Source organism: Sorex fumeus, unplaced genomic scaffold (assembly GCF_029834395.1).
Source record: "Sorex fumeus unplaced genomic scaffold, SorFum_2.1 ptg000044l, whole genome shotgun sequence".
NCBI lineage: Eukaryota > Metazoa > Chordata > Mammalia > Eulipotyphla > Soricidae > Sorex > Sorex fumeus.
This window is the reverse complement of record NW_026606101.1, coordinates 36,870,203-36,898,150: the sequence shown is the minus strand read 5'-3', so window position 1 is coordinate 36,898,150 and position 27,948 is coordinate 36,870,203. Positions and strand designations below refer to the sequence as shown.

The 27,948-nt window shown below is 43.2% G+C and overlaps 1 non-coding gene across 1 annotated transcript; it reads right to left on the bottom strand.

The window, feature by feature from the left end:
- Positions 1-20,162: 20,162 nt before the first annotated feature.
- Positions 20,163-20,264, bottom strand: LOC130030838 (U6 spliceosomal RNA). The gene has a single exon (XR_008793516.1). It is a non-coding gene; the product is annotated as a U6 spliceosomal RNA (small nuclear RNA).
- Positions 20,265-27,948: the final 7,684 nt, after the last annotated feature.

Genomic DNA, 27,948 nt, shown 5'->3' with positions numbered 1-27,948 from the left:
GTCATGTTAAGTGCTCTGGTCTTTTACCTCTTCCTAGAAACCTTTATGTTAGCTGTGGGGAGGAGTGCTCACAAACAGTTCTTGGGAGCTTGTCAACTCTCCTGGCAATATACTTGAGCTAGATGGCTCAACATTGGTTTTGTTTTATGGGGCCATGCCTGTCAGTGCTCAGGGGTTACTCCTGGCTCTACTTTCAGGAATCACTCCTGGCAGTGCTTGGGGGACCATATAGGATGCTGAGAATCAAACTCAGGTCAACCATTTGTTTTTTGGTTTGTTTTGTTTGTTTGTTTTATGTTTTTTTGCTTTTTTGGTCACACCCAGTGTCAGGTGTCACTCCTGGCTCTGCACTCAGCAATTACTCCTGGCAGTGCACGGGGGACGATGCTGGGAATTGAACCCAGGTTGGCCACATGCAAGGCAAACTCCCTACCCGCTGTACTATTGCTCCAGTCCTGGGTCAACCATTTGTAAGGCAAGTGCCCTGTCCACTGTACTATCACTCTGGTTCCAGATGGCTCAATGTTAGGGTCCTGCTTGAGCCCTGTAATGTAGGGGTTGCTGGGGAGGCTGGTGGGTCCAGAGATAACACTAGGGTCTGGGTATGCCTTGCAAAGCATGTACCCTGACTCCTGTGACATCTTTCCTGCCCCTTCATGTGTACTTTTGAATTAGTTTGACTCTCTCCATAAAATACCTTCTTATGATTTGATGGGATTACTTGCAATCTATAGATCAAACTGAGAAGAAATGACGTTTTGATAAATGACATCTCGAGTCTTCCTACCCATAAGAATGAAATATCTATCCCATTTGGGTTTTCTTCTATTTCTTTAATCAGATTTTTAGAGTTTTTCTAATTAATTTCTGTGCATTTTTTGTTAGATTTATACTTAAGTAGTTCACTTTTAATGCAAATGATAATGTTTTTTAATATGTAATCACTGAAGTAATCAGTTTCTTATATAGATTGCTTTTTAATGTATATGTTCTAGAGGAGCATTTGGATCTTTAAATATGCACAAGAGTTTATATAAAATAAATTTTCACCCTTATGTTCAAATAGAATGAAGTAATTAAAACTAAAAGAAAAATGAGAGCTATTTGCTATGTATTAACCGAGAAACAATATATGAATCAAAGAATATGAAAAAGAGAAAGAGAGTATTAAAAAGACTGAAGAGATGAGAGGGATATTAAAGAGATATAAACACTGTAACAGCACCAGTACGTTTAAATGTTGACCTGTTAAACTTGACCTTTAAATACAGGATGAGGGTGGAGTTTAATTTGATTGGTTATAAATTGGTTATGTACTTTAACCTAATGTATTGGTCTTTAGGAATAAAATAATTACAGAAACAACATCATGTTCTTCATCTTACATTTTTACAACTCTCTTGAGTTTAGTTATTTTGTCTGAAAACTCTCCTACTGGCCAGTGGAGTTTTCATTCCATACCCACCTGCCATTATCCAAATTTAAGTCAGTAAAGGGGCTGGAGCGATAGCTCAGTGGTAGGGCGTTTGCCTTGCACGCAGCCAACATGGCCGACCCGAGTTCGATTCCTCCGCCCCTCTCGGAGAGCCCAGCAAGCTACCAAGAGCATCTCGCCCCCACGGCAGAGCCTGGCAAGCTCCCCGTGACGTATTCGATATGCCAGACACAGTAACAACAAAGTCTCCAATGGAGACGTTACTGGGCTCGCTCGAACAAATCGACGAACAACGGGAGGGCCTTTACCTTTACCTTACCTTAAGTCAGTAAAAGAGCCTAAGGTCAAGTCCAAAACAGGTTTGTCTCACATGTACACACACACTTGTCTGATATAAAGCACTGTTGCCAAAGAAGTACAACATTTCTAGTTGTTTTTGTTCCTCCTGTATCAGGTCTAACACATATGCAGGGGAAGATGAGGTATGGACTCATGAAAAGAAATCAAATAGAATCAAAAGAACTTTCTCAAAATCGCTCTACCTTTATTTATATATTATCCATTTAAAAAATGACTTTAAATACTTCTGAATCCATTTGCAAGTTATTTTATTGTATCTTTCCCCCTTTTTTTGGAGACACAAATAATCTCAGGGACTATAGAATTGTCTGGATTGGGATCATTCAAAAGAGAAACAAGGGACAAGATGGTTTTTGAAATATGTTGGAGACCCCAATGACTGCAGATATCAAGACAAGAGTTGCCTTTACCATTAATATTTAAATGAAAAATTCTTCCTTTTCTCCCCTTTCTTTTTTTCTTTTGCGGTGTCAGGCATCAAACTCAGGACTGCCACACAGGAAAGGCATGCTCTCTACCCGTGAGCCATATCCCTGGCCCCTGAATGATAAATTCTTGTAGTAAATGCAATTTTTAGAGGGAGAACTGTTGGGAAATAAGTCGCTGAGAAAAATTCTCTACCCCTGATAAGAGCTGCATTTTGGTCTCTGCTGTAGATTGTCAATGGAACATCTCCAGCAGGGTCTGCTGAATGCTAATCTGGGGGAGTTCCATGCTAGGGCAGTTTCTTATAGAATCTCTTTATTCATTTATTCATTTATTTGCTTTTTAGGTCACACTCAGCGATGCTCAGGGATTACTCCTGGCTCTGCACTCAGGAATTACCCCTGGGGGTGCTCAGGGGACCATATGAGATGCTGGGAATCGAACCCGGGTTGGCTGCGTGCAAGGCAAACACCCTACCCGCTGTGCTATTGCTCCGGCTCCAGCTTATAGAATGATTAGAACCATCATGGAGGGTGAGTTGTGGAGCCAAGGGGCCAGGGAGAGAGAGGAAGCCACACGGAAGTTAAAGATTTCTGGGCTCAATATGGTTTGGTTGGAGATAGGGAGATGGAGGACACATTATTTTGCAGAATGGGCTTAGGAAGGTACAGTGTTTTTTTGGGGGAGGGGCGGGAGGAGGGATTTGAGTACCACCTGACTGTGCTCAGGGCTTATTCTTGGCTTTGTGCCTAAGGATCCTCCTCGTGTTTCTTGAGACATCCGCTTGATCAAGCTTGAGTTGACTTTGAGCAAGGCAAGTGTCTTATCTCTGTACCACATCTCTTCAGCATGCAATTCTACTTAAAAAAATTTCCAGTGATTTTTCTAGTGTTTGCTCTATACATATACAGCTAATTCAAGTCTAGTTTCAAATTGTACTATACTGCTTCATGAATAATGCCAGTAACTTTAAATAGTAGAGTTCCCAATTTCTCCTTCTCATCCCTTTTGTCATATCTGTCATTCTTTCTCGTATACACAAGCTATAATCATTGAATACACTGTAAACATTTTGAACCAACTTATCTCTGAGATTAATTCAGGAAAAGGAAAAGTTTTCATTTTATTTCACCTATTCTTTCGGAAGAGCCTCACAAGCTATCCATTGTGTATTCGATATGCCAAAACCAGTAACTACAACTGGTCTCATTCACCTGACCCTGAAGGCTTCACCGACATGGCAGCACTGAGAAGGATGAGAAAGGAGAGGCCCACAAATTCTCAAGGCCGAACTAAGCTGCCACAACGAAGGAAGACAAAAATGATCGTCTGTACTTTCAATGCACGTACGCTAGCATCAGATGCATCCATCGAGGACCTGATGGTACAAGCGCGAATGATCAAGTACGACATCATTGGTCTGACCGAGACAAGAAGGCACGAATCTCACCATGCCATTTTCGACACTGGAGAAGAATTGTTCCTCGGAACATGCGATAAAAGAGGTGTTGGAGGCGTCGGTGTCCTTGTCAACACAAACTTGACCAAGAGCATTGATTCATTCGAATGCCTAACAACCCGAACCAGACGTTTACATTTGAATAGATGTGGCTCACTGCCTGCAGTTTCTATCTTCGTTGTCTACGCACCAACATCTCATTATGATGAAAGAGAAATCGAGAAGTTCTACATGGAGCTAGAGAAGTTCTATAAAGAAGACCACACCTTCTACAAGATCATTGTGGGTGATTTTAATGCCAAGATTAGGACTGAGAAGATCAGCTAAAGAACTTCACATCGGGACCCATGGCCTAGAATGGAACGAACAGGGTGAGAGACTGTCTGAGTTCATCATGTCGACCAAGACCATTCATGGTAACTCACAGTTCCAGAAGGCAGAATCTAGACAATGGACATAGGAGTCTCCCGGTGGACGATTCCACAACGAAATAGACCACATCATATTCAATCGACGGTTTTGCCTGACTGATGTCGCTGTTGTCCCAAAATTTCGAACGGGATCGGACCACCATCTCCTTCGTGCAAAATTCTACTTCACAGAGCGGGGAGAAAGGGCTACAAAGTTCAAAAAGAGAACTCCCAGAACGACCACCAACTGGGAACTCTTTGGCACTATTGCGGCAACATGGGAAGATGCCATTGTTGACAACATTGATGAGGAATACGATGGACTGGTTCAGCACCTCCATGAATGTGCGAGGAACGCCAAGAGAGAGAGATAGCCACAAAAAATCGCCTATCTTCGAAAACTCTTGAGCTAATTCGCCAGTGTGGTTTGGCACATGCCTCAGGCAACCGCAAGCTAACATCCGAGCTCGCAAAGCAGTGCAGAGATGCGATCAAGGAAGACCTCAAAGAGAGAAGAGCAGAAGTACTGGTAGATGCGGCAGAAGCTGGGAAAAGTATTCGTAACGACCGCCTGTCCTTCGCCAACTACAAGACCAAGATGACTGCCCTCCGATGTCCTGATGGATCCATCACATCCTCCAGAACGGCAATGGAGAAGATTATCCATGACTTCTACTCAAATCTCTTCGATAGCCATGTCCACTTGCCGACATACCAAATTCCACAGGATGGATATGTCGTTCCCAACGTTCTCCCTTCCGAAATCCGACACGCCATTTCGTCGGTAAAGAAACAAACAGCACCGGCCCAGACAAGGTCAGACCTGAACACCTGAAGAACCTGCCGTCAGTACTCATCAATACACTGGCTCGGCTCTTCACTCGCTACCTGTCTGAATGCAAGGTTCCGTCCCAATGGAAAACCAGCAGGACTGTACTACTGTTCAAGAAGGGAGACATCCATGACATTGGCAACTATTGCCCGATCTGCCTATTGTCTGTCATCTACAAGTTGTTCACTCGAGTCATCCTAAATAGGATTGGCAGAACACTAGATGAAGGACAACCATGCGAGCAAGCAGGGTTCCGCAAAGGATTCTGCACCATCAACCATATCCACACGATAACCAAGCTCATTGAGGTTTCTCGGGAGTTCAAGATGCCGCTCTGTTTAACGTTCATTGATTTAAAGAAGGCCTTTGATTCTGTTGAGACGGAAGCGGTCATTGAAGCCCTAGCCAATCAGGGCATTCAAGCCCAATACATCAGGATCCTCCGTGAGCTGTATTGCGTATTCACTACCAGGTTCTCACCATTCTACAAAGAAGTGATCGTTGATGTCAAGAGAGGGGTGCGGCAGGGTGATACCATTTCACTGAAACTCTTCAGTGCCACCCTCGAGAACATCATGCGATGACTGGAATGGGAAGGAATGGGAGTGAAGATAGATGGTCGGCAACTACACCACCTCCGCTTTGCTGATGACATTGTTTTAATAACACCAAACATCAGCCAAGCGGCACAAATGCTGGCCGACTTTGACCGTGAGTGTGGAAAGGTAGGACTACAGCTGAATCTTACGAAGACAATGTTTATGAGAAACAGCCTCGTTCCTGACGCCCCATTCGCTCTCAACGGAATGACCATCTCCGAATGCAACAGCTATGTGCACCTAGGTCGAGAGGTCAACATGACAAATGACCTGGCACCCGAGCTGCGCAGGAGGAAGAGAGCGGCTTGGAACGCCTTCAAGAACGTCGAAGAAATAGCTAAAAGGACGAAGAACCTCCTGCATTAACATATGCCTCAGAGACCTGGGCCCTATGCAAACAGGATGAGAACACTATTCAGGTCTCCCAAAGAAGAATAGAAACAGCTATGCTTGGAATATCACATTTCACTCAAATGAGAGAAAGAATCCGGAGTTCTGACATCCGTCGACGATCAAGAATCAGGGATGCTGTCTCATTTGCCAAGGTGTCGAAAATCAGATGGGCTGGTCACGTAATGAGATTTAAAGACGACCGTTGGACTAGAGCTGTTACGTACTGGATTCCACGGGATGTCAAAAGACCGCGTGGCAGCCCACCTACCAGATGGTCAGACTTCTTCGTCAAGATCATGAACCATCGGTTTGAGGCCCTTCATGTTCCCGGAGCGAACAGATGCCATTGGGCTACACTAGCACGCGACAGGGACAAATGGAGACGTTACTGGCGCCCGCTCGAGCAAATCAACGACTAACGGGAAGTTAAGTGATTAAGTGATTCCTTCTGTAATGCTTTTCCTTTATTTACTTTGATCCTAGCTCCTGACCTATATACTTTTTGAATAACTCCTTCTAAAGAACATGTTTTAGAAATTCTTATATGACACATCAACTGACAACAAAGTTTCTCCATTTTTGTTTGTCTGAGAGAGTCTGTTTATCTTTTTGAATAATACTTTCCCAGGATGCAGAATTTTGGTGACTTTTTCCCTTCAATACTTTCTATATTTTATTTCACTTGCTTCTTATTTGCATGATTTTCAAGAAGCTCAATAGGTTTCTATTTTATTTCTCCAATAGAAGAAAAGTTTTTGCTTTGGTTTCTTTATATTTATTTTTATGATTTAAAAAAACTTCGAATTTATTGAATATGGGGGATCATATGGGTTCTGGTGACCAAATCCAGGTTGGTTGCATGCAAGACAAGCACCTACCTGTTGCATTATTGCTCTGGACCCTATTTTTATGCATTTTGAAAATTCCAGCTCCACACCGTCTCCCCGAGTGACCCCCGCCCTCCCACACCTGTTGTCACAGTGTCCCCTTCTTCATCCTGTGACCCCTTCTGTCTCCTGTGGTAAGTTTCTTACTGAAGTCCATTCTTATTTTCTGTTGCCTTTGGGAATTTGTTATTTTCCTACTATGTTCCTTTATATCAAGCATATCAGAGAGTTGATTCTGTGTCTGTTCCTCTCCCTCTGACTCATTTCACCCAGCGCAATACTTTATCTGGTCATCTGTTCTTGGGCATTTATAGGGGTTGTTTCCAGATTTGGGCTCTTGTGAAGAGTGGTGCAATAAACATTGAAATGTCTTTGTCTTTTCTGAACAGTATTTTTGGGTTCTTTTTTTTTCATTTTTTATAATTTTATTTATTGAATCACCGTGAGAGCAGCTACAAAGCTTTCGGGTCTAAGTCTCTGTCATACAATGAAACACCCGTACCTTTACCAATGTCCATTCTCCACCCCCCAAAACCCCAATATACCCCCATCCCACTCCCTCCCCCTACCTATGGGGCAGATGATTTCCACATTACTCTCTCTCTACTTTGATCACATTCAATATTTTGACACCAGACCCACCATTATTATTTGAGATTTTACCCCAACACTCAGATCTGCTGATAAGGCAACAGTAGACAATTTGAGTTCTATTGCTGGTTATGAATAACATATCATGTCGCGTGGCTGCAGTAGGGCCATATTGATTTTGAAATTCCAAAATTTTAACACTTAAATCTGGAGGAATTTCTGCCAAAAGACACTGGGTTTCGAGATTTATTCCTGAGTCTCTGGGACCATGGCTGTTGAGCAGCTTGATCAGGAGCCTGAGAGGCCGTTCGTGGGTGATGACTTGGGGTCTCATTGGGGTGGGGAGGACAGGCTTGGCTCCACCCCCATCTCGTTAGGCCCAACAAGTTTCATCACTGCGGGCCCAAGCCTGACTGTCCAGTCGCCTCTGGAGGATGACAGCCACTGAGCCACCAGGGGGAAGCAGGCAGAGAGACAGCACCCTTTCCCCCCTGGGGTGGCCTGGTGAAGGTAACCTACTGTGTGGTCCGGACGCATTTCTGCCAAAGACCGCTGAGTTTCGAGATTTGTTTCTGAGTCTCTGGGATCATGGCTGTTAAGCAGCTTGATCAGGAGCCAGAGAGGCCATTTGTGGGCGATGACTTGGGGTCTTGTTGGGGTGGGGAAGACAGGCCTGGCTCCAACCCCAACCTGTGAAGCCCAACAAGTTTCATCACTGCGGGCCCAGACCTGACTGTCAATGGCCTCTGGAGAATGACGGCCACTGAGCCACCAAGGGGGAGTAGGGGGAGGGACAACACCCTTTCCCCCCTGGAGTGGTCCGGCGACAGTAACCTACTGTGTGGTCCGGATGCATTTCTTCCAAAAGCCGCTGGGTTTCGAGATTTGTTTCTGAGTCTCTGGGATCATGGCCGTTAAGCAGATTGATCAGGAGCCAGAGAGGCCGTTCGTGGGCAATGACTTGGGGTCTCGTTGGGGTGAGGAGGACAGGACCGGCTCCACCCCCATCCCGTGAAGTCCTGAGTGTCTCGTCACTGGGGGCCCAAACCTGAATGTCCAGTGGCCTCTGAAGGATGGCGGCCACTGGGCCATCGGGGGGAACAGGCCATGGCACAAAACCTATTTCCATCTGGGTTGGCCCAGCACCGGTAACCTACTGCAGGGACCAGATGCATTTCTGCCAAAAGCCGCTGAGTTTCGAGATTTGTTTCTGAGTCTCTGGGATCATGGCCATTAAGCAGTTCGATCAGGAACCAGAGAGGCCATGCCTCCAATTATAAAACTGAGCCGGAGGTGGTTTGTGGGTGTGTTTCCCACATACCTAACTTTTGGCCGTTTACTTTCTTGGTAAACTCTGCCCCAAGTTTTTTGGGGTCTGGCCAAAGGCACAGCAGCAATTTTGGGGTATCTGTAAGTCTGAAGGCGACATCAGGCTGCTGATACACTTGCCTCACAGGTACAGATTGACCTGCTGGCGGCACCATACCACCTATTTTTGGGTTCTTGAGGGTAGAGTCCAAGAAGTTAAGTAATTAAAATAAAATTTAATATATTAATAATTAATAATTTATTGGGATGGAGTGATAGGACCATGGGTAGGGCTCTTAACTTGCATGCATCTCACCTAAGTTTGATTCTTGGCATCCCATATGGTTCCCAAAGTTTGCCAGGAGTGATTGCTGAGCACAGAGCCAGGAGTAAGCCCTGAGCACCACTGAGTGTAGCCTCAGAACAAAAAAAAATTAAAATTAATCATCTTAATTATTAAATATCACTCCCTTTCCTTCCTTTGTGTTGTTGTGATTGTTGCAATGTTCACTGGCTGCACATCTGACTGTAATGTTCGAAGGGTGCTCCATACTTGGTTGCAGTGTTGCAAAAAACATGGTTGTGTGGGGCCACACATTGGTGGTGCCAGAGATCACACATCTGTGTCACTGGAGTTTTTCTGGGAATTATGTTTGGCCAGATTGGACAGTGCTGGAGACTGAACTCATTGTCTCATTCATACAGGTAAGTAATATACCTCTGAGGCACACTCTCAGGCTCTAGGTGTTACCATTGTTATATTATATAATATATATATTTGAATTTTATTTTATTTTTATAAAGTTGTTTACAATAATTTATTAAATTCAATATTCCAAAACCGATCCTACCACCATTACAGCTTCTCACCACCATATTTTGAATCTTTCCACCCTGACACCCAAAGGCTGCCCTTAAAGCAAGACATAAATTATTTATTTTGTATTGCTTGTTATAAATAATCCACTAAAAATGATCAAAAAACTGTTTCCTTAGAGAAAAGTGTGTGAGATTGTTGTATCTCACTCTGGAACCATTAAACCATTGTATAAGAGATAATTAACATGTTGTTAAAAGTTGAGCCTTGCGTGCTTATATATATGTATATATATTATATATATAATTATATATATATCACTATCACTATCACCCCATTCATTGATTCACTTGAGTGGGCCCAGTAACGTCTCTATTCGTCCCTGTCACATGCAAGTGTAGCCTGATGACATATTGGGGGCTCCTTCAGGATCAGGGGAATGAGGACCATTTATTGTTACTGTTTTTGACATATCGAATACGCCATGGTTAGCTTGTCACTCTCTGCCGTGTGGGCAGGATACTCTTGGTAGCTTGCTGGGCTCTCTGAGAGGGATGCAAGCTTTTGGGGAAGCCTCTAATCACCTTTACAGGTGTTGCTAGTCAGGTATATAGGCAGATATGATACTCTCAGTAGCCTGCCGGGTTCTCTGAGAGTGAGAACTAGAGAATAAGAGGTCGTGCGTCGTGAATGCTTGGTTTTAGAATCTCTGCAGTTGGTGGGTGTAACTGTCTAGCTACTGGAAGGTGGGAAAGCTGGGTGGAGGAGGCCCAGTCCCGAACCGAGTAGGCTTGGAGATCTCAGCCCCGGGTCCCGCACACTTGGGTTCCTCTGCCGGTTCCTCGTCCAAGCATGTGGAGAGTGGTCTCAGCATGTCTTTGGCTCGGTTCTGGAGGTCTTCAGCTGTCAGGGCTCTGCTTAGGGAGGACAGGGAAACTCAATCCGCCGTCCTCCAAGGGGCTCCGTTGAGGACAGCCAGGTGCGGGGGCAGAAGACTGTCTTGTTCTCTTCCAGGAGCTTAGTTTTAGATTCTCTGGATTCTGGCCATTGATGGGTTACAATTATATATATTATATATATAATACAATTATGCAATTATAATTCCTAACTTATTACACATATAATTTTAAAAATCAAGATTGGTTGCCTTCTACTTTACACCCCATCCAATGTGGTATGCTACTCTTGATACATCAGTGGTGCAGAGTATGAGATGTTGATCCAGGAATTCTAAAATTTAAAATAGGGTGATATAGCTAGAATTATTATTATTTTTTGTTTTATTGAATCACCGTGAGATATATAGGTACAAAGATTTCATGTTTGAGATTCAGTCATACAATGATCAAACACTCCTCCCTACACCAGTGTAAATTTTCCACTCCCATCCCAGTCTTCACCCTGTCTCTATGGCAGACAATTTCCACGATAATCTCTCTCTACTTTTAGGTATTATATTTGGGTATTATATATACTCTTGGGTATACTTTTGGGTATTATGTATACTTTCTCTACTTTTGGGTACTTTGCTCGAATTTTCCCACCACCATTCAGGCCTACCTGACAGGGGCAGACACTAGATCATTTATTTTCCATTGCCCATTTTGCATATCATGAGAGGTTGCACAACCACAAAAGTGGCTGCTTGCTTCTGGAATTCTAAGATTGTAAATGGTTGGGTTCCAGAGACATCTCTGTAGGGAGATAACCCATTTGGGATTCAACTGGGAGTTTCTGGACCCAGGCTGTTCGTGCACCAAGATGGCGTTCAGAAGTGGTTTGTGGGCGTGACAGCCAGCATCAAGAGTGGACGATGGGGGGCGGGGGGGGGGGGGGCTGGGAAGAGACTACCCAATTCTGCTGCCACCATGTGGCTTGGAGACTTAGTTCTGGTACCCGCATACCTGTGCCTTGCTTGTGTAAGTTCTTGGTCATCGGGATTCCATCTGGAGTAGGTGTAGAATTACATTTTTAACTGATGGTGACTTTGGGCTCTGGAGACATCTCTGCAGTGTGTTTCTCTCTTCTGAGATTTATTTATGAATCTCGTTAATGAACTTGTATGGTGCTAGAGACAGTTTGTGGGCATGACTGCCAGGCTCCCAGAAGAACAAGGAGATGGGGGGTGGAGATTGCCCATTCCTGACTCTATGCGAGTTTGGAGATTTCAGTCACGAGACCTGCATACCTGAGTTTTTTTAGTAGATTCACTCATGAATGAGGTTCACTCTGAGGCTTGGAGATTGGTGTGAGCATGGCAGTAATTGAGTTTTGGAGGTTTTGGCTGCCAGGCCTTTGTTGGGACTGGTGGTAGGACTTACCCAGCCCCTTCTCGGTTGCCCAGATCAGGTGTTATTATTATTAAAAAATTTTGCTGTTGCTGATTTGGGAGTAGCACTTTTCAGTGCCCAGGGGATATTCTCAGAAACCACTCTCAGAGAGAAGCTCAGAGGATCATGCAAAGTAAGGGGATCCATGCAGAGCTGGGAATTGGCCTTGGGCCTTCTGCACTAGTCCTTTGAACTATCTTCTTGGTCCAAGTGTAGTAACTATTATTATTATCAGCAGCAGCTTTACTATTTTATATCCTGGCTAGTGTTTTTTGAGCTTCCCTCTACTTCTATTTCCTTATTTTTTTTCTCTCTCTTTTTTCCTTTCTGGTTTTCTTACCAAGCATGTGCTATACTTTTTGTAGTTTTCCATAGTTTCTGGAGATTCTGTTCTATTTTATGGTCTTTTATCTATGCTTTCAGTTTAGAACTTTCAATTGTGATATACTTAAGCTCAGAGATGTTTTTTTTCTCATCAGTGTTTTATCTGTTGCTGTACCATCAAAGGCATTCTTTTTTCTTTTATGTTGGTGTTATCACTAATGGTTTTTCTTCTTTTAATTCTTTGATAAAATTTCTAGCTCTCTGCTTACATGACCCACCTGTTCTTGCATTTCGCTTTTTTTTTCTGTTGGCATTCGTGATATATTGATCATAGTTTAAAAAATTGGTTTCATATTTCCAATATGTCAACCCTATTTTATTCTTGCTTTGATTTATGTAATTTGAAAGAGTATTTGTTGTTGTTGCTGTTTTGTTTTGTTTTGTTTTGGGGCTACACTTGGTCCTGGCTAGAGGGATGCCAGGGATTGAACCTGGGTAGCTGCATGAAAGGAAAATCTTCTACCGCTATATGATTTCTCTGGCCCTTCAAAGAGTGTTTTTTGTTTGTTTGTTTGTTTGGGGGGTCTCACCCAGCAGTGCTATAAACCACTTCATTGTTGAGAGAGAGAGAAGGTGGACTTCCCTGTGGCGCTTGGAGTGACCATGTGGATTCAGTGATCAGACAGGGGCTCCCCACAGCTTTCTGCCCACCCCAGAATGTATTGCTACCTTTTAGTACACCTTGTAAATTTTGTGAGAGAGACATGAAGTAGGACAGGCTGAAAACAATAGCAATAAATAGCATTTTAATTTTTTTGCAATGTGGTAATGCTCGAGCGGGCCCAGTAACGTCTCCATTGGAGACTTTGTTGTTACTGTGTCTGGCATATCGAATACTCTCGGTAGCTTGCCTGGCTCTCCGAGAGGGGCGGAGGAATCGAACTCGGGTCGGCCATGTTGGCCGCTTGTAAGGCGAACGCCCTACCCGCTGTGCTAATAAGTTGTAGGGGAGGGGAATTGTTTTAAAATCTTATGGTAGATCTGATCTGTCAGTGAGCTTGTACTTCTAGACTTGGACTTTTCCATACCCCTTCAGTCGTCTCTCTCCCTCCCTATCCCTAAGTGTTGCAGACAAGATGGCTAGAGGGATCTGGGGGTGGGTGTTTTTCTTCCCCAAGTCAGCTGGTATCTAATAAAACCCCAATGAGCGGCTTTGGTAAAATAATTTGCAACAATGCTGGGGCTTGCTAAGCAGAACAGAGCGCGTTGGCATTTCAGAAATGGCTAATCTTCCTTCTTTCTCTTTGCTGGAAGAGTAAGAGGGTTGGTCTGTAATCTTTGTTATGGAAACCTGCTGGAGCTGCTGGCAGGAAAACTCAGAACAAGCTGAGCATGCCCTTCCTCCCAAGAACGGTCTTGTGTCCTACCAGAGATTCTATTTTTGTTGTTGTTTCGGAGGGTGGGGTGGAGGGAGAAAGGTTGTTCAAGAGGAGTGTGGGAGACTGGAGGCCCTGTCATTGATTCTGGCCAGACGACTGGCAGCCTAATGCAGGAGCGGGAGGACATGGTGCTGCTCAGGCCCTGTGTGTCTGTGCTGGAGATGCCTGGGTCACAGTGCTGCTGGGGGCCTCCAGGGTATTACCCAGCAAGTGCTCATGGAGGGGTGGTACCAGGAATCAAAGCTGTGCTATCTCCAGGCCTCCTGGCCCCTAGAAATTTAAACTTTCAGACTTATCCACACTGAAACTCTAACAATCTTTCATAGTTATATTTTCTTTCTTCAGCACTGGTTTTTATGGATGTTTCTGCTCAAATCTCTTCAAAGGGGGAGGGGGCGGGCTGTGACTTCTCTTTTTTTCACGGGCCTGTGAAGAACTTTGTTTTTCTGGTTGGAGGGTGCACACTCTGTGGTGCTCAGGGGCTATTCCTAGCTCTGTACTCTGTGTGCGTGTGCGTGTGCATGTGTGTGTGTGTGTGTGTGTGTGTGTGTGTGTGTGTGTGTGGTGTGTGCGCACAGGGCAGGAACCAGGGAAGGGGACAGTTCAATGAGATCATGCAGTGACGAGAATGAATTTAGGCCTCCTGTAAATAATGTGCTTCAGCCCATGTCTACTAAGGACTCTCTACCCCCCCAGCCCCCCAAGAATCATTGTTTCTTCATTTGTTCATTTATTGTTAGGATGGAATCATTACTTCCATGCTCCTACTTACTAGGCTGGAAACCAGAAGCTACTGTCCCCATTGTAAGCTTCAGTTTCTGTCTCAGTTATCTATTGGCTGAGTCCTGCTGCCTCAGTGGCAGAGAAGCCCAACTGTCATTTGCAGACTCAAGTCTACCCATTAGTTGTCTAGTCCTGCCTCTTGGAGCTGGGTTCTGCTGGCTTTGGTGGAGCCATTCACATCTCTGGCAGATACAGGGTCAGTGGGGTTGAATGATCTGTTGAAGCCTCAGCTGGAACTGAGAAAGAGTAAAACTATCAGGCTGCTTAAGAACCAAAGTGAGGGACTGGAGCAATAGTACAGGAGGTAGGGCGTTTGCTTTGCACGCAGTCCACCTGGGTTAGATCTCCAGCATCCCATATGATCCCCTGAGCACCACCAGGAGTAATTCCTGAGCGCATGAGCCAGGAGGAATCCCTGTGCATTGCCGGGTGTGACCCCCCCCCAAAAAAAAAGAAAAAAAAGAAAAAAAAAGAAAGAAAAGACCCAAAGTGAGAATTGGATAATATCATTTCTACTTCATTCTACTGGTTAAAGCATGTCACAAGGTCAACTCAGATTCCAGTGCTAATAGAGTGAACTCCTCTAATGGAGTGACTTGGACCATATTCAGCTATGCTCAGGACTCATTCCTGGCTCTGTACTCAGGGATCCTGGCTCTGAACTTAGGGAACCACAGGTAATACTGTGGATAGAATGGGGGTTGCCCATTTATAAAGCAAGTACTTTAATCCCTGTGCTAACTCTCTGATGACCTGTTTGGGTATTTTAATACCTGTATACTGATGTGCTTTGCAGTTGCACTATTTTATGCATTCTTATCCACAATGAGATCTAAAATATTTGCTTTCCTTAGTAAGCCTACTCTGCCAATTCAGCCAATGGCCATGGTCATTCTTGTTCTGGGTTTTAAAAAATAATTTTAGTTTGGGGGCCACAGTAGTGGTGCTCAGAGCCTACTTCAGTAGATTTATTACTCTGAAATCATTCCTGGCAGTGCTCAGAGAACTATGAAGTGCCAGGGTTGGAACATGGGCCTCCTGCCTTTAAAGCATGCACATACACTAATCTTTTGAACCATTTCCCTAGGGGCCAGATCATTCCTTATTTTTCTTTCTCAGACTCCCCACTCCTGTTCCACGTTTTACTTTCACTTTCAACAGCGAACTTTGTCTCCTTTCACTGAGAAAGCCACGACATCCAATCAAAGCTAGCCAGCCATTCTGACTGTGCTTATTTCTGCCACTTCCCATTCTCCCTCCTGCATGCTGTAACCAAGGAGGTAAATGCTGCTGGGGAGGATGAACCCTTTCATCTGAGTCCATGACCCTTCCCCATCAATTCAAGATTTTATGACTTCATTTTTCCAACTTCCATCTCCACAAAGCACCCCCAACATCATTTACATCAGCCTTTAAGTAAGCCAAATATTTTCTACCTTTATGACAATCTCTCTCTTGAGAAGTTTGCATCATATGTGTGGTATTCTTGCTAAATATTTAACCTGAATCTGATCATGAGGAAACAATCAGACAAATTCAGGGTGTGGGACATGCTATGTGACAAGTAGCCCAAACTCAGTGCCATGAAAAAGAGAAGAAGAGGAGGAGGGGAAGGGGGGGAAGAGGAATAGGAGGGGGAGAAGGAAAAGGAGAAGAGAAGAAGAAGGAGAAGGAGGAGGAGGAGGAGGAGGAGGAAGAAGAACTGTTTCAGATTAAAGGAAATAGCAGGGCTGTATCAACCAAATGGAATGCATTAACCTCAACTGGATCTTAGGCCAAAAAATAAATAAATAAAAAAGAAAGCAGCTCTATAGGAGACATTGGGGCTGTTGGGGAAATGTGATATGTTTCTTGGATGGTTTATTAATTCAGTGTTAATTTTTTTTTTTCAGTGAGAGGGAGCATTGAAGTCAGGCGGAGCAAGGCCTGGAACTCACTGAGCATTCAAGTACAAAAGCCTTTGTCTTTTGGAGGTTGGGGTGGCTTTTGCAGTGTGCAGTATTTTTTGCTCTCTACACCTCCACTCCACTGCTACACTCCCTTTCCCCCTCTTTTTCTTTCTTTCTTTCTTTCTTTTTTTTTTTTTTTTTAGGCCATACCCAATGATGCTTAGGGCTTATCCTGGCTCACTACTAGTGATCTTGCTTAGAGGACCATATGTGGTGCCAGGGACCAAGAGAATTCGGCTGTGTGCAAGGTGAGTGCCTTACCACTATCTCTATAATCCACCCCTTTGAAGCTAAACTGCAACCTTGGGTCTCCTCTAATTCTGAGTATTACTCAAAAGCAGCCTCAGGACACAGATCACTAATAAAGTCCTGACTCAGGCATCTCCATCAACTTGCTTGGATGCCTTGAGAAACCTCCCTTGTAACTGGGCTTGTCCACATCCCCTGGAACCACACCACAGTCTGTATACACTGATTGCTTTGAACTCAAGATTCGCACCAAATTGCACAGGTCTGACAGCATTTGAATCTTTAAATACCCAGGGTAGATCTCCAAGAACAAAGTGTGTCCTCCGCGTATTGCTCAGGATTATTTCCAGAGTGTGAGTTCATTTGGCCTGTGCTTTTGTGTGTACGACTCAGATAAGCAGTCTCCAGCCCATTTCCTTTGCTGCCTGGCTTTTACAAGTCCAATCAGTATTTAAATGTGGCAGTGACAGACCCCTCAGTATTTGTGAGCTGAAGGGATACACGAATGATTTAAGGTCTGATTCAGCTCCTAATCAAGCAAACTATCTGATTCCTGCAACTTTGGCTGAAGGAATAAGCAAGAATATCTTTTTAGGTTTTATCAGAGACATAGATATTTTATCTTCTTGTTCTTCGTGATCTCATAAAGTCTATATCTCCCTTGATAATTGAACACATTTATGAGCTAAGTTTTTGGAAAGGAAAAATCCTACTTTTTCCTGGATTTTATATGAAATGTGTATCCTCCCAAAAAGTTTGTGTCCTTGGAGCTGGGGTGATGGTTCAAAGGACGGAGCACATGTTTAGCATACAGGAGGACCTCAACTTGATTTCAAGTACTGAGTGGTTTCTTCAGCATTTCTAGGCATACCCCTTTCCAAAATAATAAAATAAAAGAGTAGATATTAAGCTTTTTTGCCATACCCAATGATGTTTGGGGCTCTGGAAGCCCCGGGTGGACCATGTGGTGCTGGGGATCGAGTTTGAGTCAATTATGTGCAAAACATTTGCTCAATTATGTGCGAAACATTTGCTCACAGCATTGAACTATCTCTCTGGATTTGTCTTTAAAAATAAAAAAAAATTGTCAAAAAAAAAAAACCCACAAAGGGGGAAAAAGGTGAACTGTTCTGTGATGTAATCCTGGAATTCTCGGAATTCATCAACAAGTAATTATTTTCAGGTAATAATTTAATATATGAGGGCTATGAAACTAAAACTTTCATTCTTTTTTTTTTTTTGGGTCACAGCCGGCGATGCTCAGGGGTTACTCGTGACTCTGCACTCAGGAATTACTCCTGGGGGTGCCTAGGGGGGGGCATATGGTATGACGGGGATAGAACCCAGGTGGGCCGCATGCAGAGCAAACGCCCTACCCTCTGTACTATCACTCCCGCCCCCAAAACTTTCATTCTTATGTGGATCTTCTGACTCACATTCTCTGTTCTTGTCCTGGGGTGAGATTTTTCTGTGAACTTCAGGGCCCTTGGAACCCTGCCGCTCCTGGCTAATAGCCAGTGTCCGATTGTGCTAGGTTGTAATCCCACATGCTGCCAGTAGGTGCCTCTCTGCTAACACTCGATATCTCTACAACTAAAAATTTGGGATTCCACGTGACAATTGGGAACAACACAAATTTTGTAGGTTTACATTTTTATTTAAGGGGTTATTAGATGCTTACCTTGCACGTGACCAACCTGGGTTCGATCTCTGGCATTCCATATGGTCTCCAAAGCACCCCCAGGAGTTATTCCTGAGTATAGAACCAGGAATGTATATGAAAGTCTTGGAACTAGCTCTGCCCAATAGATCATTTGGCAGTTTGTCCTACAGTCTCATGGTGCCGTGCCAACAGAACCTTAAAACTGGTCTACAAAACTGAATTTGGTATTGGAAGCAGTATTGGATTGGGGGAGGGACTCCAGGACAATGGTGATAGAGGGAAGTGGACACTTTGATGTAGGGTGTGGTATAGGGTCCGTGCCCATGAAACCCAATCAAGGAACAGTATCGCGAATGGCTGTGCTTAAAATAACATTAATAAAAATGAAAAGAAAAGCAACATTTCTGTGTTTTACAAAATAGAAGGAGAGTTATTGAAACCCTGGGTTAGTAAATCAATCTCTCCGCTTCTTCTATCTCCCTTCCCCTCCCTTGGTTGTTATTGTTGAAATGGGGATGGGGCGGTGGAGTTGGGTGCAAGTGGAACACAAGCTTGGTCGTGTGGCTCTTGGGGTCTCCGGTTGTGTGCTCTCATGAGTGTTCTCAGTACTTGCTGCAGGAGTTCTATGCTTTGGGCCTTAGTATCTTCATCTGTCAATTGGGGAAAATGGTTCTCTAGGCCAGGCTGAGGAGTGATTGATGTGCATATGAGCCTCACTGGATGGGGTCACAAATAACCCTGTTGCTTGCAGTGGCTGGTGACCCAGCATCTAGCTCCAAGCTAGTCTTCCTGTCCAGTGTCGTCCAGGGGCTGAATCTGGGAGAGGACACAGTCCAAGGCCTTGACCATCAGGCATATGGATTAGCCAGGAGCTGCCTAGGAGACCGGCTGCTGTGTCAACTTCATTCATCCAGAGGTCAGAGTCAAAGGCCAACCCGAGGCTGAACTAGTGTCCATGGAGTGGAGGGGGTGGGTCCATACGCCCACCTGTGTTTCCTGCATAATTAGCCCCTGCATGGCCTCTGTCCTCTTCTTGGATCAACAACAAAGGATGGCGTAACTTATGTCAGTTTGAATTTCTATTCTGGGTCACCCTTGCCTGCGTTAAGTGAATCATCTTTTCCCATTGTGCTACTGACAAGGTTTTTTCCAGCCTGGACCATCTCATCTGGGTACTGGTGGCTGGCCACAGGTGCGTGTGTGAGAGAGTAAAAAATTCCTGTAAAGTAACCTTTCTCCTGGAAATCTTGTTAAGAGTCACAGCCTGAATCTGGGGTTCTAGGAGGGGGCTGGAAATCGGTATCCCTTACGTGTTCCTGGGGATGCTGGTGCTGCTGCATCCAACACTATACTTTATTGAGGCCTCGTCAGGGGTTCTCAAGGAATGCCCCTGAGCCGGACCGGTAACATCTCCTCACAAGCTCCCTCTGTCTCTCTCCTTCTGTCTCTCCCTCTCCCCCTCCCTCTCTTTTTTTCTCTCTCTCTCCCTCTCTCTGTGTATGTGTGTGTGTGTCTGTGTGTGTGTGTGTGTGTGTGCGCTCATGTGTTTGGTAATGTCATTTATATTTTTGTAAATATATAACTAAATAGCCAAGAGAAAAGACTGAGAAATTTTAAAGAACTTTAAGTAAAAAAATAAAAATATTTAGGCTCTCAGTATTTTGGTGTTTCCTTTGTTTTTTTTTCAATGTTTTGTTGTTGCTGATTTCTTTCTTCTAATTTTTATTTAGACATGATTTACAATCATGTTAATAACCGTTTTACCTCACACAATGTTCCAACAACACACTCCCCACCAGAGTGTCACCTTTCCTCCACTGATGTCCCAAGGACCCTATCCCCCATCCTTGGTACGGAAGTCACTTCTCTGGTCTTTGATCATTTGTTTTACTCTTATTATGCTTATTTATAAATAGGAAATATGGATTTGCATGTTATCTTCGTTCAGGGGCCATGCTAACCTTCTCTGCATTGTTCCAGTTTCAGCAGATGTGCTGCCGAAGCTATCAGAGTAATCTAAGTTTTATCAGGCTTTACTACTGGCTCAGGTATAGGCTAATATTTGAGAACCACTGTTCTAAATTATTGGTTCACAAACCTAGCTGCTCTTTGGAAGAGGCATGGGCAATTCCAAAATAGATAGCAGTATTTTCTTTCTCTTTTTTTCTGTTGCTACATTTCAGCAATGCCAGAAATTGAACCTATCACAAACCCAAGGCAATGCTCCAACGCTGAACCGTATCCCGGCCCTTGGCTGCTCTTTGCAATCACCTGTTTCCAGTTATTGTTTGTCTTTATTTTAAAATTTGCTTTTGATTGTTTTAAAAATCAGCATCTTGGAAGCATAATTTCCTGGAAAGTTAAAAAATAAGTTTCCTGGATCCTAAACTCTGATTTGATTGCTCTCGAACGTAAAATGGCACTGACATTTAGAGTTTCTCTCTGTCTGTCTCTCTTTCTTCCCTTTCTTCAACTTAGTTAATCTAGTAACATATCCTGGCACAAAAGCAGTTTGATCTTTGTCTTTAACCAGTGGCTTTGTTTTTGGCCATCTCTATGTTCTCTCTTTGGAGAAGGGACTATCCAAATCTTTCTTTTATTTGGTTGGTTTTTGTTATCAAGTTGTATAATTTTTTATACTCATTGGATATTAATTCTTGTTCAGATGTTATTTGATGACCCTATGTATTCTCCCACTTACTATCTCTTCCCCTCCCCATTTCTATTTTATTTTTCTCTTACTGTACAAAAGTGTTTAGTTTAGTTGTTTGACTGTTTTCCTTTCATTTTCCTTATTGTTAGAATTAAGTTCTCTAAAATACCTCAAATATTATTCTCATGAAATATTTCACCTATACTCTCTTCTATGAATTTTATGGTTTTGACTGTTACATCAAGATCTCTAATTCACTTTGAATTTATCCTATTTATTCTGTGTATGGGGTTAGGGAGTAGTTTGGCTTCTTTCTTTTGCATGTGGCAGTTCAGTTTTTGCAGAACTGTTTGTTGAAGAGATTCTCTTTTCCCCATAATGCAGTCATAAATCCTTTGTCATAGATTAAGTATCAACTAGTATGTGGGCTGATTTCTGGACTTTCATTGTAACCCACTGACCTATGTGTCTCCTTCATACCAATACTATGCAATATTAGTCATTCTCAATTTAGGAAGGTTTGAAGTCAGATAACATGATGCCTCCTTTTTACTTTTTCTTCCTCAATATTGTCAATAGTTATTTAAAGTCTTCCATGATTTCATATAAACACTGGTGCTTTCTTCATTCTATTTCCCTAAACATGTTATTGGAGTTTTGAATGTAATTCTATTAAGTTGTATGTAGTTTTTGGTAAAATGGACATTTGGACTATGTTAACTCTCCCCATTTATGTACATGGAATGACTTTATATTTCTTAGTGTTTTGTTGTATATCTTTTAGTGATGTCTTGCCTTTTTTATTTTGTTTTTGGTCCACACCCAGCAGTGCTCAGGGTTTACTCTGTCTCTGTGCTCAGGAATCACTCTTGATGGGCTCAGGGAACCATACTAGTTGCTGGGAACTGAACTCAGGTCTGCAGCATTCAACGCAAGTGCCATCCTTGTTGGACTATCACTCTGGTCCCTTTCTTGTTATTTTTATATTGGCCTTTAACCTCCTTTGTTAAATTAATTCCTAAGTTTTAATTCTTTTGTAGGCAATTGTGGGATTGCTTTCTTAATTTCTTCCTCTCACTATTTATTTTTATTGAATCATTGTGAGATACAAAGTTGTTCATGATTGGGTTTAGTCGTACAATGGGTTCAGTCTTATCCCTTAACCAGTGCACATTTCCCACCACCAATGTCCCCAGTTTCTAGTTTCCCTCTAGTCCCCCCCAGCCTAACTCTATGGTAGGCATTTCTCTACCTCTCTCTCTCTCTCTCTCTCTCTCTCTCTCTCCCCCCCCCCCTCTCCTTTTAGGCATTGTGTTTTGTAAGACAGGTACTGAAGAGCTAGCATGTGTATCCCTTTATCTCCTTTCAGCACTCAGTTCTCCAGAGTGATAATTTCCAACTATCATTGTCATAGTGCTCCCTTCTGTGCCCTATCTGTACTCCTGCTCCTCCCTTACGGAGCTTCCTACCATACACCAGTCTTCTTGGCACTTGTTTCTATTGTCTTTGGGTTTTACTCACATACTATGATTTTTTTTTTTTTTGCAAATGCATGCAATCATTCTATGTTTGACCCTCTCCCTCTAATTTCACTCAGCAGGATACTCTCCATGTCCATCCATGCATAAGCAAATTTCATGACTTCATTTTTCCTAACAGCTGTGTAGTGTTTCGTTGTGTAGATGTACCATAGTTTCTCATAGTTTCTTTATCCACTCATCTGTTCTTGGGCAATTTGGTTGTTTCCAGATTCTGGTTTCTATGAACTGTGCTGAAGTGAATATAGAAGTGCAGATGGCTTTTCTGCTGTGTGTTTTTGGGCCACTATGGTGCATTCCTAGGAGCATTATTGCTGGGTCATAGGGAATCTCAATATCTAGTTTTTTTGAGGAATGTTAATATTATTTTCCAGAAAGGCTAGCAGTCCCTTTCTCTCTGCACCCACCCTAGCACTGGTTGTTCTTTTTAATGTGAGTCAGTCACTGGTGTGAGATGGTACCTCATTGTTGTTTTGATTTGCATTTCCCTGTTGATTAGTGATGTAGAGCACTTTTCCACGTGCCTTTTGGCCATTTGTATTTCTTATTTGAGTAAGTTTCTGTTAATTTCTTCTTCCCATTTTTTGATGGGGTTGGAGTTTTTATCTTGCAAAATTCTTCCAGTGCCTTATACACACATATTATCATATATATTAAGCCCCTTACAGATGGGTGTTGGGTAAATATTTTTTCTCATTCCATGGATTGATGGGCTGTCTTTCTATCCTGACCATCACTTCCTTTGAGGAGCAGAAGATTCTTATTTTTATGTAGTCCCATTCGCTTCTCTTTGCTTCTACTTGTGTGGTCAGTGGTGTTTTATCCTCAAAGATGCCTTTAGTTTCTTACATACAGAAATTCAACAATGTATTGAACTGATTTTGTACTAAGCTATTGATTTTTTGTACACCTTATTTCTTTCTAATAACACTCTCCTCTTTTCTTTTATGGGGTCCCACATTCAGTGTTTCTGGGCTAGAGTTGGAACTGTTTCTGGATGGCATGTGGAGCCAGGGATCAAACCTGGGACCTTTCACATGCTAGGATGTGCTCTACCACTAGAGCTACCCCCAGTCCTCTAGTATTTATTATTATTTTTTGGTTTCTTGCCATACCTGGTGGTGTTCAGAGATCAGTCTTGGTGGTTCTTGAGGGATCACATATGAAGTGTTGATCAAATACTGGGTCAGCCACACATGGAACAACTTTTTGCTGGAGTTCTTATGGTGATATATAAATATATAAAATATCTGCAAATAATGATAGTTCACTTCATTTATTAGATTACTTTAATTTATTTAGTTCTTTATTTATTGATTTGGGGGCCACACACAGTGGTGTTCACTTCTGGCTCTGTGCTCAGGGCTTGGAGGACCATATGAGGTGCTGGTGATTGAACCAGAATCAGCTGCATGTGAAGCAAGAGTACCTACTGTACTATTACTTTAGCCCTGTCTTTTTATTTATTTTTTGTTTTGTTTAATTGCTTTGGATAAGACCTCTAATACTGAAATTGCACTGGAGCACTAGTACACCAGTGCCACAAAGCCCGAGACATTACGTGGCATGTACTCGTGGAATTCTAAAATTTTAAATAGGGTTCTAGAGCTGGAGTTAATTTTTTTTTTTTTTTTTTGCTTTTTTGGGTCATACCCGGCGATGCACAGGGGTTACTCCTGACTCATGCACTCAGGAATTACTCCTGGCGATGCTCCGAGGACCATCTGGGATGCTGGGAATCAAACCTGGGTTGGCCACATGGAAGGCAAACGCCCTACTCGCTGTGCTATTGCTCCAGCCCCAGAGTTAAATTTTTTAACTGGATAGTGATTTTGGGGTCCAGAGGCATCTTTGTAGCGTATTTCTCTCTTCCAATATTCATTTGTGAGTCTCTGGATCATGACCATTAATATGCTTAAATAGCGTCCAGAGGCAGTTCATGGGCATGAGTGCCAGGAAAACAGAAGGGTGAGTAGATGGGTGAGGGGCTCATCCCCAACTCTGTGAACTTGGAGCTTTCAGTCACAAAACCTGCATACCTGGGTTTTCAGTATACCTGGGATTCATTCTCATGTGTGGGGGACTCCAGACAAGCCTGTGAGGTCAGCGTGAGCTTAGTGGAGATTGGGTTCTGGAGGTTTATGGCTCTGGGGTTCTTTCATGGCAGGTGGAGAGACACATCTGCCCTGCTCCGAGGTGCCTTGATGAAATCAGCCTGGTGCAGGGTGAGAAGACATCTCTGTGGGGTGCTGTTCTCTTTTGAGATTCATTTGTGAGTCTCAGTGTTCCCTTCTTGACCTATGCCTCCTTCCCCCACAGTGGCAAGCTTCCTACTAAGGACAAGTTCTCTTGCTCTGTTTCTATGGCCTTTGTTTCTATTGGGCATTAGTTATTCCACTGCTGTATTTCTTCATATTCCACAGATGAATGAGATCATTCTGTGTCTGTCCCTCTCCTTCTGACTAATTTCACTCAGCATGCTACTCTCCAGACCCATCCATGTCTCAGCAAATTGCATGACTTTATCTTTTCTTATGGCCAAGTAGCATTCCACTGTGTGTATTTACCATAATTTCCTTATCCAATCATCTTTTCTTGGACACTTGGGTTGTTTGTAGATTTTGGCTATTGTGAATAGCACTGCAGTGAATGTAGATGTGCAGATGTCTTTTCTGCATTGTGTTTTTGGGCACTAGGAATATATGTACAGGATAGCTTAAATTTTACCAATACATATCTTGGTGCAACCAACCTTCCTTCCTTCTTTCCTTCCTTCCTTCCTTCCTTCCTTCCTTCCTTCCTTCCTTCCTTCCTTCCTTCCCTCCCTTCTTTTTAATTTTCTCACTATTTTTTAATTTCTAGAATCACATCAGAATGGGCTGGAGCAATAGCACAGTGGGTACAGTGTTTGTGTTGCACACAGCCAGCCCAGCTGAGCTGGGTTCAATTCCTCCACCCCTCTTGGAGAGCCCGGCAAGCTACTGAGAGTATCTCGCCCGCACAGCAAAGCCTGGCAAGATACCTGTGATGTATTCAATATGCCAAACACAGTAACAAGTATCACAATGGAGACGTTACTGGGTCCACTCGAGCAAATCGATGAACAGCGGGAGGACAGAGACAGTGACAGTGACACATCAGAATAAATTTCAGGTATCATGCCCTTTACCTCCCAAAGCATTAGTTGTGTAATTCCTAAAATTATAAAAGACGTTCTTTTATATAATCACAGTTTAATTATTAAACTCAAGAAGTTTACATCAATTCAATATACTTATCTAGTCTACAAACCTTATTCAGATCCAGATTTCACCAATTGTTCAAACAAAGTGCTTCATAGCAAAATACTGTGCCAGATCATGTTTCATTTAATTGTAATGTCTTGACTTACCTCAAACCTGTGTGGAACTGTTCCTTGGACTTTCTTTGTCTCTTGAGGCTCTGGCATTTTTGAAGAGGATGGGTTAGTTACTTTGTAGGATGCCCCCGAATTTGAGTCTGATGGTTCGTCATGCTTAGATATGGGTTATGCATTTTGGCAAGAATATTAGGAAAGGAATGTGTTCTCAGTGTATTGTATCAGAAGAAACTGAGGTCAGTTTTTTGCTTTGGGAAATTTTACACCAATTTGGGTTGTAACTATTCCTAGCAAAACAGAAGGCAGGAAGCATATAGGGAGATGGGTATGTGTTTACAAGAACAAAAGGTAATTGCTCAACATTTCAAAGGACAGAAGCAGAAGTTCAAAGGCAGAGGGAAAAGATTTAAGACAGAGAAAACAGAGAACAATGGTTAGAAAGCTGAAACACAGAATCAACTGCGGCTATTAAAAAAATGCTGAAGGTAACCAAACAAACTTCTGAATTGCTTGCTAGAAAAACACTGATTTATTCTCTGTTGAATAAAAAAAGAATGTGCCTATTGTAGAAAAATACAAGAAATATAAAGAAGAAAATAATAACTCCAAAACCAGTTGTAACCATTGCTAATATTTTGACGTATTTACTCCCAGGCCCCTGAAAGGGCTTTTGAAGTTGTGCTTGGAGCAAGTCACACATTAGGGAAGAGCTAAAATGTTCCCCATCTCTAGGGATGTGAAGTCATGCTGACAAAGACTGACGAGGCAGCACTTTCACGCTGAGAAGAATCTACGGCTGTAGGTGAGAAGGAAAGAAGGAAAGAAATGGGCTCTGCTCTCTCTTTGCGAGAGCAGAGCCCACTATTCCTGACTTTGCAAAACCACAAACACCAAAGTTTGGAAGTAGACAAACCTTTCATTTGCTTTATTTTGTGGACCACATCTGTGCTCAGGGACTATTCCTGGCTCTATGTTTAGGAATGACCCTTCGCGTTCGCAGGGGACTGTATGTGGTTCCAGGAACTTAAACAGGGTGGTGGTTGATGTAACCATATGCAAGGCAAGTGCCTTACCTCTTGCACTAAGTCTCTGTCCCCAAACAAATTGGCAGGCTTTTTTTTTTAAGAATTGATCATTTTTGTTATTTATTTATTTATTTTTAGATTGTTCCAGCTTGAGGTTAATTTTTATTTATTTTTTAATTGAGTCACCGTGAGATACAGTGACAAAGTTTCCATGATTGAGTTTCAGTCATAAAATGACCAAACACTCATCCCTCCACCAGTGTAACTTTCCCACCACCAATGTCCCCAGTATTCCTCCCGCCACCTCCACTCCACTCCACTTCGTGTCTCTATGGGCAGACAATTTCCTTCTTACTCTCTCTCTACTTTTGGGCATTATGGTTTGCAATACAGACACTGAAAGGCCATCATATTTAGTCTTTGGCAGTTTTTCCCCCCTGGTCTTTGAGGTTTTGGGACAAACCTACTGGTGCTTAGTGCTTACTCCTGTCTTTGTGCTCAGTAATTCCTCCTGGTAGGGCTTGGGTGGACCAAATGTGATGCCAGAGGTCAAATCAGTTGACTCCATGCAAGGCAAGGACCTACCCACTGTACTATCTCTCCAGTCCCAGCTCTCTTGTTATTAATTTGTACAAATAAAAGGGGAGCAGGTTGTGTAATGACAGGAGAGTCCCAACTTTAGGAGAAGCTGAGCTCTCCTGAGCTCAATTAGGGCATGGCAGGGCATCCTGGTCGGAAAACCACAAAGGGAGAGGGTGGCCTAGGAGTCTGCTCCAGGTCTCTTCTGTTTGCTTGGGTTTCTGGGAGGAGAAAGGTGCTGTCCTGGAGCAGCTATTCCAGATGGTGGCATGTAGCAGTGAGGACAAGTGAGCAAAGTCCTGCTTGGTCCTACAGTGTCAGGTAGAGCTGGCTAACCTGGCCAACCTGGAGGTTAACCTGGCACGAGGCATCCAGTTCACCGTGGTACTAGAGACCCTGAAGGCAGTGTTGAGTGAGTGGCCGAGAGCTGCCATCATAGGAGGGAAGCGAGTGGGGTGAATGCATGTCAGGGTGAGCCGCAGCTGGAGGAACGCAATAGTAGGGTGCTCACAGCACACTGTGCCAGGTGCCAAGCACGGTG